This window comes from Vespa crabro, chromosome 1, assembly GCF_910589235.1.
Source record: "Vespa crabro chromosome 1, iyVesCrab1.2, whole genome shotgun sequence".
NCBI classification, from domain to species: Eukaryota; Metazoa; Arthropoda; class Insecta; order Hymenoptera; family Vespidae; genus Vespa; species Vespa crabro.
The window spans coordinates 3,380,001-3,394,209 of record NC_060955.1 but is presented as its reverse complement, the minus strand read 5'-3'; the positions used below and the strand labels follow the sequence as shown (position 1 = coordinate 3,394,209).

At 32.6% G+C, this 14,209-nt stretch overlaps 1 protein-coding gene and 1 long non-coding RNA gene across 4 annotated transcripts in view; both read left to right on the top strand.

Moving 5' to 3' along the window:
- The window catches only part of LOC124427057 (plexin-A4), a 355,148-nt gene that overhangs the window by 243,054 nt on the left and 97,885 nt on the right, over positions 1 to 14,209 (top strand). The gene's annotated exons all lie outside the window — the stretch shown is intronic.
- On the top strand, positions 9,074 to 11,012 carry LOC124427176. Its single transcript, XR_006942908.1, has 3 exons — positions 9,074 to 9,163; positions 9,300 to 9,436; positions 10,719 to 11,012. It is a non-coding gene; the product is annotated as an uncharacterized LOC124427176 (long non-coding RNA).

Sequence of the window (14,209 nt, the reverse complement as noted above, 5' to 3'; positions counted from 1 at the left end):
GAGAGAGAGAGAGAGAGAGAGAGAGAGAGAGAGAGAGAGAGAAGCGAACGTATAGACAATGAAATAATTTCATTATCCCGATAACAGATCTTTACGGATATCGTCTGGAGGTAGCAGACTCTACTCTCGTTACTTTTTGAATTTTCTCACCTTGCAACTTCGACGATAAACTCTTTCAACTTATAAAAGGAAAGAAAGTACGAAGAGAAGAGAAGAGGAAGAAAAAAAAAAGAATAAAAGGAAAAGGATATTTTAGTAAGGTGGAAATTTTGATTACGAAGGATAGTGCAAAGGAGATGAAAGAAAGAAAGAAAGAAAGAAAGAAAAAGAAATAAAAAGGGAAAAAAAACGAAAGAAAAGTAAAAGAAAAAAAGGAAAAATAAACGAATATCTAAAAGTGAAAAGAAAAAAAAGGAAGAAGATAAAAATATACTCACACACACACACACACACACACATATATATATATATATTAAAAAAGAAAAAAAATTAACAAAAAAAGAGTACGGGGAGGATTGAGAAAGAGAAAGAAAAAGAAGGAAAAGAAAAAGAAAAGGAAAGAAGGAAAAATTCTTATGATGTAACGAAGTGCGATGGAAAAAAAGAAAAAAAAAAAGAAACAAAAAAAGAAAAAAGGAAAAGGAAAAAGAGAGAAAAGAAAAGAAAGGAAAAAGAATGTATAAAGAGGAAAGAGAGATAAAGGGGAAGGGAGATATAAAAAACAAAAAAAACAGGGCTCATAAGGAATGTCCTTCGACCGTATTTTTTCACATTGCAACCACCCTTTATTACAAATCCTGCTAGCACTCATCTCTCTTCTATCTCGGGTTACCTCGTTCCCATCTCTTTTACATCTCTCTTTCCCTAGCGAAAACCTAGTATGCATTTTTAATCATAATTCGAATCGAGTTTCAGCAACCCTCCAAGCCTGGCTAACCACCCTGCCCCCCCCCCCCACGCCCACCTCCTCCGCCATTCCCCATTCCCTTCACCCCATTTCCCGCCTCTCCCCACCTCCCCCCCCCCCAACCCGCGCACCACTGCTCCCCGATTCCTTCTTTTCCTTCGGGTTATCAGGAAGCCCCGTGGCCCTGAGGGACGAATTCGCAGCTCGCTTGGTTTTCACCACTGGAAAACTCGATATTTGCAATTCCGTCCGGCTGTCGTTTGAATTCGACGAAGAGAGAAGAGTCGACACGCTCTATCTGTCTCTCTCTCTCTCTCTTTTTCATATTTTCTCTATCTTTCTCTCTCTCTCTCTCTCTCTCTCTATCTATCTATCTATCTATCTATCTATGTATCTCTCTCACACATACACTTTTTCATTTTACACGATTCAGAGATACCAAGTATTACCAAGAGAAAACGAGAAGAGATATTCCCGCAACCTTCGTCTTTACGATTTTTCTCGTCCTTGATGATTCTCCTCGTTGCTATCCTCCTCCTCCACCTTTACCTCCTCCTCCTCCACCTTTACCTCCTCCTCCTCCTTCTTCTCTTTCTCCTTATCCTTCTTATCCTCTTCGTCTTCCTCACGTAGATCGGAAGATAAAAGAACGACGCGTGGTTTTCTGACCACCTGCGACCCCGATCGAGATTATCGTGTCTCTTGGTACCCAACATTCTTCTTCTCCACCTTTTTTTTTTTTTCTTTCTCTTTTTCTTCCTTTGCTTTCCTACTTAAACTTCTTTCCTTTTTCTTTCTTTCTTTCTTGCTTTTTTTCTTTTCTTCTTCTTCTTCTTCTTCTTCTCCCTTTTTCACTTACCTTCATCTTTCTTTCCCATACTCCTCTTTGCAATTCTCCTTCGTGGTTTTCTTGGCACGCACGCGAGAAATACGTCGCGATGAAGAAGAACAAAGGACCGTTTCACGGTCAAGGTCGAGTCTCTCAGCTTCGCTCCTTCAGTTTATTCCTTTTCTTTTTCTTCGTCTTAGTTTCTTTGTTTTTTATTTCTTTTTTCTTTTTTTTCTTATTCCTTCTCCTTGTTTTCTCTCTCTCTCTCTCTCTCTCTCATAACCTTCTATGCTAAACCATCGCTGCGGTTGCACAATTTTGCATAGATCGATCTCGCGCGTGTCTTCCTTCGTCCTTTTGCTTATATTTGTTAACTCCGATCACGCACCTCCGAGGATCATTCTTTTAAGGATGTCTCCTTCCCGCAAGACGAGATTTTTCTTGAGAAAAAAAAAAGAAAAGGAAAAAAAAACAGAAAGAGAAAGAGAGAGAGAGAGGGAGAGAGAGAAAGAGAGAAAAAGAGAGAATGAGATTCTTTCTTTTCATTTTGTTCCTTGGCGTTGTTAATGTCGCGACCTTCCACTTGTTTAATCAGCAAGAGAACACACACGTTGCTTTAATGTCTCTTCTCTTTATCTTTCTTTTATATCTATCTATCTATCTATCTATTTATCTGTCTGTCTGTCCGTCTATTACTTTTTCTATTAATCGTTAATCCTGTTAAAAAATTTGTACCGTACGCTTATTATGCAAATGAAATATATAAAATCGTGGGCGGATGAGCTCATTATACCGACGCGTGTTCGATGACGAAAAATAATTCATTTTTAGAACGAAGATCTCTCTCTCTCTTCCTTCCTCTTTCTTATTATAATATTATTATAAAAGAAGCAAACATCTACCTCTTCTTTTTCTTCTTATTTATTTTGATTTCATTATTACGTTCTTAATTAAAATCAAGTACTATTTTTATTCTTCTTCTTTGATTATATATTATTTTATAAATAAGAAAAAAAAAAAAATATATATATATATATTTATATAAATTTATTTATAGTACGATAAGATGAAAGAAGAATTTTTTATTCGACTAATTTTCTATGATATTATTATTATTATTATTATTATTATTATTATTATTATTATTATTATTATTATTATTATTATTATTATAATTATTTCGTATCGCAATCAGAACTACCTCTTTTTTTCTCTTTTTCTCTTTTCAGCAACGAGAAACAAATAAAAATATCATTAAATTCGATAGCAAGAATTCACGTGACTGTTTCCGGCAACTTTAGATTTCATTTTCCATACAATTATCTAGACGGGATACGAATAATTATAGAACCTCGGAAGATTAGCGAGCGATATCGAGCCTCGACCTCTTCTTCTTTATATCAAACTTGCCGTGAAGTCAAAGGGGAAAAACAAAGAGGGAAGAAAAAATATATAAATATATAAATATATATATATATATATATATATATATATATATATATATAAAGAGAAAGAGAAAGAGAAAAAGAGAGAGAGAGAGAAAGAGAGACAGAAAAGAAAAAAATAATCGTCGTAAACAATTAACACGGTACGTTGTTCGATCAAGCAAGAAAATTAATAATAACGTGACAATTAATCGATCCATTATTTTCGTTCATTAAACGCAGACATTTCTCTCTCTCTCTCTCTCTCTCTCTCTCTCTTTCTCTTTCTCTTTCTTTCTCTCTCTTTCTATTTCTCTCGATTATGACGGTCAAATGACTTTCGATACGAAATTTTTACCTCGTCCAATCGTCCCCTTTTTCTTCCCTTCTTTCTTTTACCTTCTTTTTATTTTTTTTCTTTTCTCTTTTTTCTTTTTTAATTTTTTTTTTTTTTTTTTTTTTTTTTTGTTTCGTCTCTTCCTCTATCCCAGTCGTAATTACAGACATCTCATGTAAAAGAAATATCGCGGAAAATATGAGTTCGTTTTTACCTTGCAATGCTAAAAGTATTGGCAAGCAAGCGTAGGGCGAAGGTGATGGTAAAACTCGAATATATCTTTTCAAGAGAGCGAGAAAGAGAGAGAGAGAGAGAGAGAGAGAGAGAGAGAGAGAGAGAGAGAAAGAGGGAGAATAAAAAGAGATGGAAAAAGATAGGTCCTTGGAACGGATATTGGAATAAAGACAAAAGTGGATTTGCATACGCGGCATCCATGGAATGACCCCCGCTAGTTCAACCCCTTGCGGTTTCGCGTATTACATTCTCGATGTTACCGTTGAACACGTTCGACCAACCAACTCGCCTTTGTCTCTTTATACTTACCTCTCTCTCATTCTCTTGCTCTCTCTCTCTCTCTCTCTCTCTTTCTCTCTCTTTCGCTCGACGAAGAGAAGATAATCGAGAGAAATATTGTAAAAAGTGAAAAGCTTTGTTCCGATATCGTGTAAACGGATTTGATTAAAAGCTATTCTCACGCTACTGTTTTCTTTGCTATAGAGAGAAAGAGAGAGAGAGAGAGAGAGAGAGAGAGAGAGAGAAGCGTTGATCGACCGATAATTAAAAACTTTGCAAGAGCTCGTTTATTTTATGTATATATATATATATATATATATATATATATATATATATATATATATGTATGTATGTATGTATGTATAAGAGTGCATTAATGTGTATACATAAACATATACATATATACACACACACACACACACATATATATATATATATATATACCTATATTTGCCTTCCCTATTAATTATCTCAGTTTAATTAAGAGATTAATCGGCCAGAACTTTCTTTCTCTTTACCTCTTAAAAAAGAAAAAAGAAAAGGAAAGAAACAGAGAAAGAGAGAGAGAGAGAGAGAGATAGAGATGGGGAAAGCTTGCTTCTGTTCTTCGCTTTCATTCGGGTTTCATCCCATTGACTGCAACAATAACTTTAACGACAACAAGAGAGAGAAAGATAGAGAGAAAGAGAGAAAGAGAGAGGAAGAGAGAAATAGATGGATAGAGATAAAGAAGGAGAGAAAATGGTCGACTGGTTAGTTGTGTAGTATATGTGTGGAATGGTGGGGACGTTGGGTTATAGCAAGTAGAAGGGGAATGAGGGGATAAAAAAAAAAATCGAGGAAGAAGAGAGGGTGCTCTTTTATCGTAAAACTACAGGTGCTTCAGCTCGTACGCTTTTCCACTCTGCGATCGATTAAACTCGATTCCCTCTTTCGACATCTCGTAATCCAACTCTCTCTCTCTCTCTCCCTCTCTCCCTCTCTCTCACTCACTCATTCTCTCATTCTCTCATTCTCTCTCTCTCTCTCTCTCTCTCTCTCTATCTCTTTCTCCCGTTCTCTCTTCGTGTCCCGATTCCATCGTACCGTTTTCCCCATGTAACACGAACGTTCGATCGTCCTGTTACCTACGTCCATTCCCATTCTCCGTCCTCTTATTCTCGCGTCCAATGGAAATCAACCCTTAATAGCGTGCCATTGCCCGGAGGAAAGAGCTCGCGACTGCTAGAGAATGAGATAGAAAATGGGAAACGCGTGCAATGAACAGAAGAGAAAGATAGATAGATAGAGAGAGAGAGAGAGAGAGAGAGAGAGAGAGAGAGCGCATAAGAGAGAAACGAAACGATCTGAATAATTTTACCTTTCCAACTTTAATGGACGCTGGTCGACAACGCCTTTCGATTTTCCACACGCTTTTCCGATAAATCAAAGCGAGATATAAAGACTATAAACCGTGCATTGTATGTATGTATGTGTGTATACATGTATGTATTTATGTATATCCATATACATGAGAAAGAGATAGTGAAGAAGAGAGAGAGAGAGAGAAAGAGAATTTTCCGTTTCTATTATTTTACATCCTCGTACGTTTACGTTAATGCGTAGAAACGATCTGTTTATTCGTATATACTTTCCCCGACCCTATTCAACCTCATCCCGGGCTCCTCTTTTTTTTCGTTTTTTCTTTTTTTTCTTTTTTAGTTTCACTCCATTAAACTCGTGAATCCTTCCTTCCTTCCTTCCTTCCTTCCTTTCTTTACTAGGACGAGGAGACCCTTTCCCAAAAAAAAAAAAAAGATAAAGAAAAAGAAAAGAGAAAAGTCAAGGCACACTTTTATCAACGCCATCGAGTATCGTTGGTCTAGTTTTTTCTTCGTACGTTTTTTGAAGGAGAGAGAGAGAGAGAGAGAGAAATAGACAGAAAGTAGGAACAAAAAAATCGGAAGAGTGAGAGAGATAGATAGATCGCAACGATAATGGATCCCATGTCGTTTTGAATCTTCTTTTCTCGATGCACTTGATATCGGAGAAACGATTTTTCGATAGAAAGGGTGACAGAAAGAGAGAGAGAGAGAGAGAGAGACGTGAAATGGATGTATATATAAATCGTCGCAAGCGTAAACTCTCTCTTTCTCTCTCTCTATCTCTCTCTTTTTCTGTCTCTTTCTCTCTCTGTCTTTCCTATTCTCTTCCAATTTAATCTGTTCATTGTAGTAATAACTGTATCCTTTCTCGAAACGTTTGTTCGCGAACGAAGCGAATTTCAAAAGAATAAGATGAAATGTAAAGTAAAATTGTAAGAATAAAAGAGCGCAGCTAGCGATATGCATTTTCTTTTTCCTTTCTTTTTTCTTCCTTTTCTCTCTCTCTCTCTCTCTCTCTCTCTCTCTTTCTTTTTTCTTTTTTCTTTATCATTCATAGAGATATTCCCAGAGAGTACGAAGAATGAATTAATAATTTGAGGTTTATCTGACATTACAAAAAAAGAAAGAGGAAAAAGAAAAAAAAATAGAAGAAGCAAGAAAAACATTGAGAGGGAGAGAGAGAGAGAGAGAGAGTGAGAGAAAGCAGCAACATAAATTTACTCCAAACTCTCCAAAATTTTGTTATTCTAACCCAGAAAGAAAGAAAGAAAGAAAGAAAGAAAGAAAGAAAGAAAAAAAGAAAAAAAGAAAATATCTTCCGCTTTCATCTTATGTTCAATTATTTGGATCCAACTTAATCTTTCTTTCTCTCTCTCCCTCTCTCTCTCTCTCTCTCTCTCTCTCTCTTTCTCTCTCACTCTCTTATCCCTTTCTCTTCTATTTATCTTACCAGAAGAAATAACAATCGAATCGGCTCGAGAGTTAACGTCGTATCTATCCGCATGCATACATACAAAAGTAAATAAATACAAAGTCAGATATGTATTATTTATATTTACATAGGCAGAAAAGCATCCACGTAGGAAGCGACTCGGGACGGCCGTCGGTCGACCGGTAAAAAAATTTCGAAAATAATTGTTAGTAAGTGCGCAATCATGCGCGTTTGATGCATTACAATCAACGATTTATCTTACTTACCACTCTTAACCAATATAAATATCCCTATTCGTCAGAATACAATCTACACGTACATATATTATTATATCACTATTATTATTATCAATTCTATTATTATTAATACTATTATTACTATTACTATTACTATTACAGTCACTATTATGACGATTATTTTACTCGTGTCTTTGAAAATTACTTGCTCGATAGGTGGTCAAGTTTTATTCATGATTTACGTCCCAAATCTGTCAGTCAAAATCTTCATTCAATAACGTTTAGATATTAGATTCACGTCGTCATATTATTTACTCTAGAAATATATATATATATATATATATATATATATATATATATATATTAAGTCTATGTACTCTTTGATGGACTATTAAAAGTCCATAAACTGTGATGACAAGTGCATAAATCCATGGGACATAATCCTATAAGCTGTACGTTCGTTAAACATAACGATAAATTTTGACTGTCCTATCCTTTTTCCTCTACCTTCCTCTTTACATCCTCCACCACCCCCTCCAGTACCGCCCATTTCCTCCTTAACCATCTCTTTTAATCTTTTGTCTCTTATCATTTGACGATTTATACCATTTCTCGAATAAGGACAGAATGAATAGAGATAATTACGTGTTATCGCTTTTATTATCGTACAAAATTTAACTATCTTATGTGTATAAATATATATATATATATTTATATGTATATGTATATGTATGAATGTAAGTATGATTGTCTGTATATTCGTATTAAATTTTCATCTCTCTGACGTGAAATCAACTTGAGAGATCGTTACTCGTCTATAGAAATAAACTTAGTTTCAAATTGGTACGTACTATATTTGATTCAAAATATACGATTTCTCTCTCTCTCTCTCTCTCTCTCTCTCTCTCTTTTTCTCTCTCTCTTTCTTTATCGTACGAGTATAAATTTTCAATGAGAAATTATCTATCTTTCTTCCTTTCGAATAATAATAATAAAAAATATAATCGACGATGTTACGAAAAATATACGTGTATGTATATTTTTCCTTTTGTTTACAGTTTATGCAATTTTCTATTGTTTACGAGAAAAGAAAAAAAAAAAAAAAAAAGAAAGAGAAAAATAAAAACAGAAGAAAAAGAAAAGAAAAAGAAATTGAGAAAAGTAAAAGATAAAGGAAAAAGGAGGGAAAAGAAAAGAAGAGAAAAAGAAGAAGAAAAGAAAGAAAAGAAAGAAAGAAATAAATATATCAAGATTATGTATTAAAATTTTCTTTGCGTGGTTTTTTAATGCCGATCCTTAATACCACTTTTTTGTAGGGAACATATGTATATACAAATTCCGCAATCCAGTTGGTTGGAGAGAAACTATCCTTTAAAAAGCAAACAACGATTATAACAACCGATTCGAAGCCGCAGAAATAATCCGTAACATATGTATATACGTATGTATCTATGTATGTATGTATGTATATATGTATGTATTATCTCGTAGCAAACCGTAACAACTGTTTACTATTCCGATCTTCTAACAAATCCATTTGAATATTTGTAGACGTATATGTATCTATATGTATATTTTTGTGTATATACACACATACATACATATATATATATATATACACACATGCACATATACATAGATGCGGAACGTTAACGTTGTGTTTGTGCAGTTTGTCGCTCATTAAAATCGTAGTACGAATATATACGAAACTAGAGAAAGAGAGAGAGAGAGAGAGAGAGAGAGAGAGAGAGAGAGAGAGAGAGAGAGAGAGGGAGAGATAAAGTCTGGTATTGCAACAGTAACGGCAGAGCAACAGCTTCAGCAACGGCATCAGCAACATTACAGTCGACGAAACTTTGTGGAACTCTACTCGTTATAGAGGAGCAAAACGAGCCGCGTACGTACGGGAACGAATCATTACGCTAATTAATTACCTCGTCCGTTGGAACTCGAAAAGGGACACCCACCTACTACGTGTTTACAATGAAATTTTACCGGAAATGGATGTGTATATATATATATATATATATATATATATATATATATAATATATAAACGTGCATGCATATGTATGTGTTTGTCTATGGGACGGTAGTTGGGTGGTTGGGTGGGTCTGAGTATGTAAGTGTATGCGTGTCAACGCATTTCCACGATTTCCCTGCTATCTCTTCAAAACATATATATATATATATATATATATATATATATATATATATATGCATGTATGTGTACATACATATATAAGTGTATTTTATAGCAAATGTTCTCCACGAAGGCACTCGAAAGTTTCTCAAACGATCACGTCCTACCAACTTACGCGTTTCCTATGCTCGTGTTTACAGAAAGGGGTTGGATCGTTCGATATTAAAGTGCTTAGCTAAGTCATTTGGTTAAGTAAGTACTTTCTTTTTTTTCTCTCTTTCCTTCGTTTTTCCTTTTTTGTTTTGTTTCTTTCGTTTTGTTTTTTTCTGTTTTTTTTTTTTTTTTTTTTTTTTTTGTTCCTATTAACAATTAATAATCGATAATATGAGAGGTAGAAAAGGAGAGAGAGAAAGAGTATCACTGCTTATGATTCTTTTTTAATAATGAGAGAAGAAAATAGTAAATTAAGTGACATTATTATAGTGACATTATTATAGTGACATTATGTGAAATAGTCAATCAATTATGCGTATTAATGTTCGTAACGTCGTAATAATATTCATAATAATATTGTAGATAAACGTTGGATGGTAAATTTTTTTTTTGTAAGTAAAAAGAGAAAAAAAAAAATGAAAAGAAAATTAAAAAAAAAAAGAAAGGGAAACGAATAAATATAAAAGTAAAATAAAATGGGATGAATGAAGTGTCAAATGCGTGTTTCATTCATGAAAATGATCGCATGACAAAAATGTTTCTTTAAATTTACATAACGTCACGTAGTATACCGTAAAATGAGAGACAAAAAGAGAGAGAGAGAGAGAGAGAGAGAGAGAGAGAGAAATAGAAAAATTCCTTTGGGGAAAAATCGTGACATACTTCTCTCAGGATTCACGGAGTCATATAAGAAATGACGAGTATTTCCCTCGACGCGGTTTCTTTCCTTCGTTGCAAATACAAGGAAAATATTCTCAAGGACATCTGTGACATCCTTCGTTTCTTTCTTTTCCCGTTTGAAAATAAAAAAAAAGAAAATTTCACGATAAGAATTAGCAAACTTGAATAAAAGTTTGTTAACTTACTCGTTGATAACGACGACGATATAATGACGATAATGATGACGATGATGATGATGATAATGATAATGAAGATGATGATGATGATGATGATGATGATGATGATGATGTTTCGTTTTCATTTAATTCTTTAAAAAGAAATTTCAACGTTTCAAGATTTATTATTATAACATTTATAAGACGATTGATTATTTTGTTATCATTCCTTTTCTTCCCTTTCTTTCTTTATTTTCTTTTTTTTCTTATTCTCTCTCCCTCTCTTTCTCTCTCTTTCTCTCTCTCTCTCTCTCTCTCTCTCTTTTTCTCTCTCTTTCACTAACTTTTCTTCATTCTTCTTCCTTCAAGTAGGTCTCTCATAAGATTTGCATATTGCATCTTTCTCGAAGATATCTTTTTCTGTCTCTCTCTCTCTCTTTCTCTCTCTTTCTTTTCCGTTTATCTTTTTCTTTTTTTTTTAAAAGGTATAGAAGCAAATGGGCGAAGGGTGAGACGTGGGAGGACACTAAATGAGAAGAGACGAGAATCGTTACAACGATAGTGACGTTCAAAGAGCGTTACTTCAAATAGTTTTTTAAGAAGAGATATTTCTGAAGCAGCGACGTAAAGAAGATCATTTCATTTTCGTTTTTTCTCTTTTCCTTTTTTCCTTCTTCTTTTTTCTTTTTTTTTTTTTTTCCCCCTCTACTTTTGGCCATTTTTTTTTTTATTCTTCGACATAAAAATAAACCGACGTACGACTTTCTTCCTCGCATTTTTCTTTCATACTTCTTTGACTACTGTAAATAGATATACATATACACATTTTTATGTGTGTGTGTGTGTGTGTGTGTGTGTCTGTAAAAAAGATCGTTGAATATTTTTACATTACGATAATAATAAAAAGGATATATTAAAGAAAAATATAAAATATATAAGTAATATTAATGATAAGAGTAAAAAAAATGATATTAATAGATAAAAATATAGGAATACAATTTGATGCAATTGCAAATGAAAATGACAAAAAAAAGAAAAAGAGATTAGATACCGAAAAAAGGAGAAGGGTTACTTGATTAATCTTTCGAAATATCCCTACGTACTTTTGCGTACACATTATAAAAATATAAAAATATTAATTAATTACAACAACAATAACAACAACAAACAACAACAGTAATAATAATAGATGGAAGTGTAATATAATGAAAAGGAAAAAAAGAAAAAGAGAAAAAAAAAAAAAGACTAAAGAACTTCTTCAAACGTTCAATTAAAAAAATACTTCAATTAATATATTGATACGATTTCAAATATAATTGAATATACATTCTTTCATGAAAAAATAACTTTCTCTCTCTCTCTCTCTCTCTCTCTCTCTCTCTCTTTCTCTCTCTATCTCTCTCTTCTCTATTTCTCTGTCTGTGTTTCTTGTGAATCTTCTTCGAAATCGTAGAAACGCACAAGTTTATTGTACAAACGAGACTACGACTCGGCACGGAGATTTGTTTGAGCTTCTTCGCGGGATTGTAAATCGTTGGAAATTTATCGGCCTGGCGACCTCGTGAAACTCGCTCGATGCTCGTTGTATATACCTACGAATGTGTATACATATATATAAATACGTATGTACGTATGTACACATGTATACGAACGTATGGGGGTAGAAAAGGTAAAATCCAGTGCGTTTCCAACTCTTGAATTCGTCCGAGATCTTCGACTTTTAGTGTTCGATAAATCCTTCCAAGTTTCGAAAAGGTCGACGTATCTTCTGTATATATGTATATATATATATATATATATATATATATATATATATACATATACTACTCTATATATATACATATACTACTCTAAGTTACATTGATATATGTATGTATATTTCATTGAATGTTTTTATTAAAAAAAAAAAAAAAAAAAAAAAAAAGAAAATTTTTTTTTCATATAGACGACTTTTATTGAAATAAAAAGTGATTTGATCCTTTTTGAATATTATATTTATCTCAAATATTATATGACGAGTAACGCTGTGTATTAAAAAATTTTTACTTTATATACGAACATTTGTATATTAGATATTTTTGTCATTGTTCGTAGATATATGTTAAAAAAAAAAGAAAAAAAAAAAAGAAAACAAAACAAAAAATTATTTGCTCTTTCTTTTTCGGTTTTTTTTTTTTTTTTTTAATCGAAATAGTATAAAATTATTTCCAACAAGTTCGATAACACGATAAATGGAGAAAATGAATGTTACATTAGAAAACAGATAGACAGACAGACAGACATACAGACAGAGAGAGAGAGAGAGAGAGAGAGAGAGAGAGAGAGAGAGAGACAAATAATTAGAAATATAAATCAATAGATAGAGACAAATAGAAACAAGTAAAAAAAAAAAAATAAATAAATGTGATATAAAATATAATAATCACGGTATCGTTGTCAAGACAAAGATCAGAATTTATATACATATATATATATATACATACATACATACATATATATATATATATATATATATATATATATATATATATATATATATACACATATATAGATCGAATTCTGATTATTTGAACAAGAATATATACAATAGTTAGTTTCCTGTCTGTTTATAATTACATCGTCGTATTTAATTAAATTGTTGATACTCCCGAATGATTTTTTTTATCATATCTATAGTTAAAGACCAAAAAGGATAGCGTACGAGATAGATAAATGTTAGTATATTTAATATTTTAACAGGGTGTCTATGTGTTTATTGGAATAGTAAAGCGACAGGTCACGCAAATACGTTCGGGCGCATGTCCCTTGCCGCAAACGGGATCGAATGTCCCCCCTTTTTCAAATTCCTCGAGAATGACTTCCGCCACTGTTCGATCTCAGTCTGAAACGAGGACGACGGGGTTTAGTCAAGAAAGGGTGAATGTACCCTTTCAGAGGAAATGCTTGTCAAACCTTGTTTGATATTATTATCGACTTTGATCTCTTATCTATATATATATATATATATATATATATATATATATATATATATGATTTTGATATTTTATATCTCAGAAATAAAATAATAATAATAATAATAATAATAATAATAATAATAATAATAATAATTTATTTACGTGTATTTCTATACGTTTATATTATATCTAACTACATTGTCGATTTTATAAAATATTTTTATTCGAAACAATTTATGTTTCGTCAGCAAATATAGAATGAGGATCGTTGATACGAAAGAAAAGAGAGAGAGAGAGAGAGAGAGAGAGAGAGAGAGAAAGAAAGAAAAGAAAAAAATTTTTCTTTACTATTATCGTATTAAAGAAATTTTATTTGATTACAATTTTTTCTATTCGTCGATTTATATCGTATATAAACATGATCGATATTTTTTAATTAATGATATCCGAACTAAATTGCTCCATTTAAAAAGGTTCATTGGAAGAGCTCGAATGTTACGTAAAAAAAAATGAAAAAAATAAAAACATAAAAGAAAAAAAAGAAAAAATAAAAAAAAAAAAGATAAATAAGACGAATGAAAATAAAAAAGAAAAGAAATATTGTCATTAATCCGAATTCTCAATTAATTCTAAGTGATCCAACGCGAGAGGGAAAGATTGCACCGTTGTTTCTCAATTAAAGTCTCGTCCATCATTAATGTCTCTCTCTTTCTCTCTCTCTCTCTTTCTTTTTTTTTCTACACCTATAGCTATATATATATATATATATCTGTCTTTCTAGTTCTAACTCTCTGAAATTCTTTTCTTTTTTTTTTTTTTTTCTTTTCCCTCTTGAAAGGAGCACTACTCTGCTATACGAGTACGAGTGGACGCGTTTTAACGTTAACACGTTTACGCTAAGAACGCGTACTTTTCTCGATCTCTATTTTTTTTAGAAACATTAGAAAAAAAAAGAAACAGAGAAAAGTATGCGTGGAAAATGCCGTGTGACGTTCAAACGTTTTTCTTCTTTCTTTTTTTTT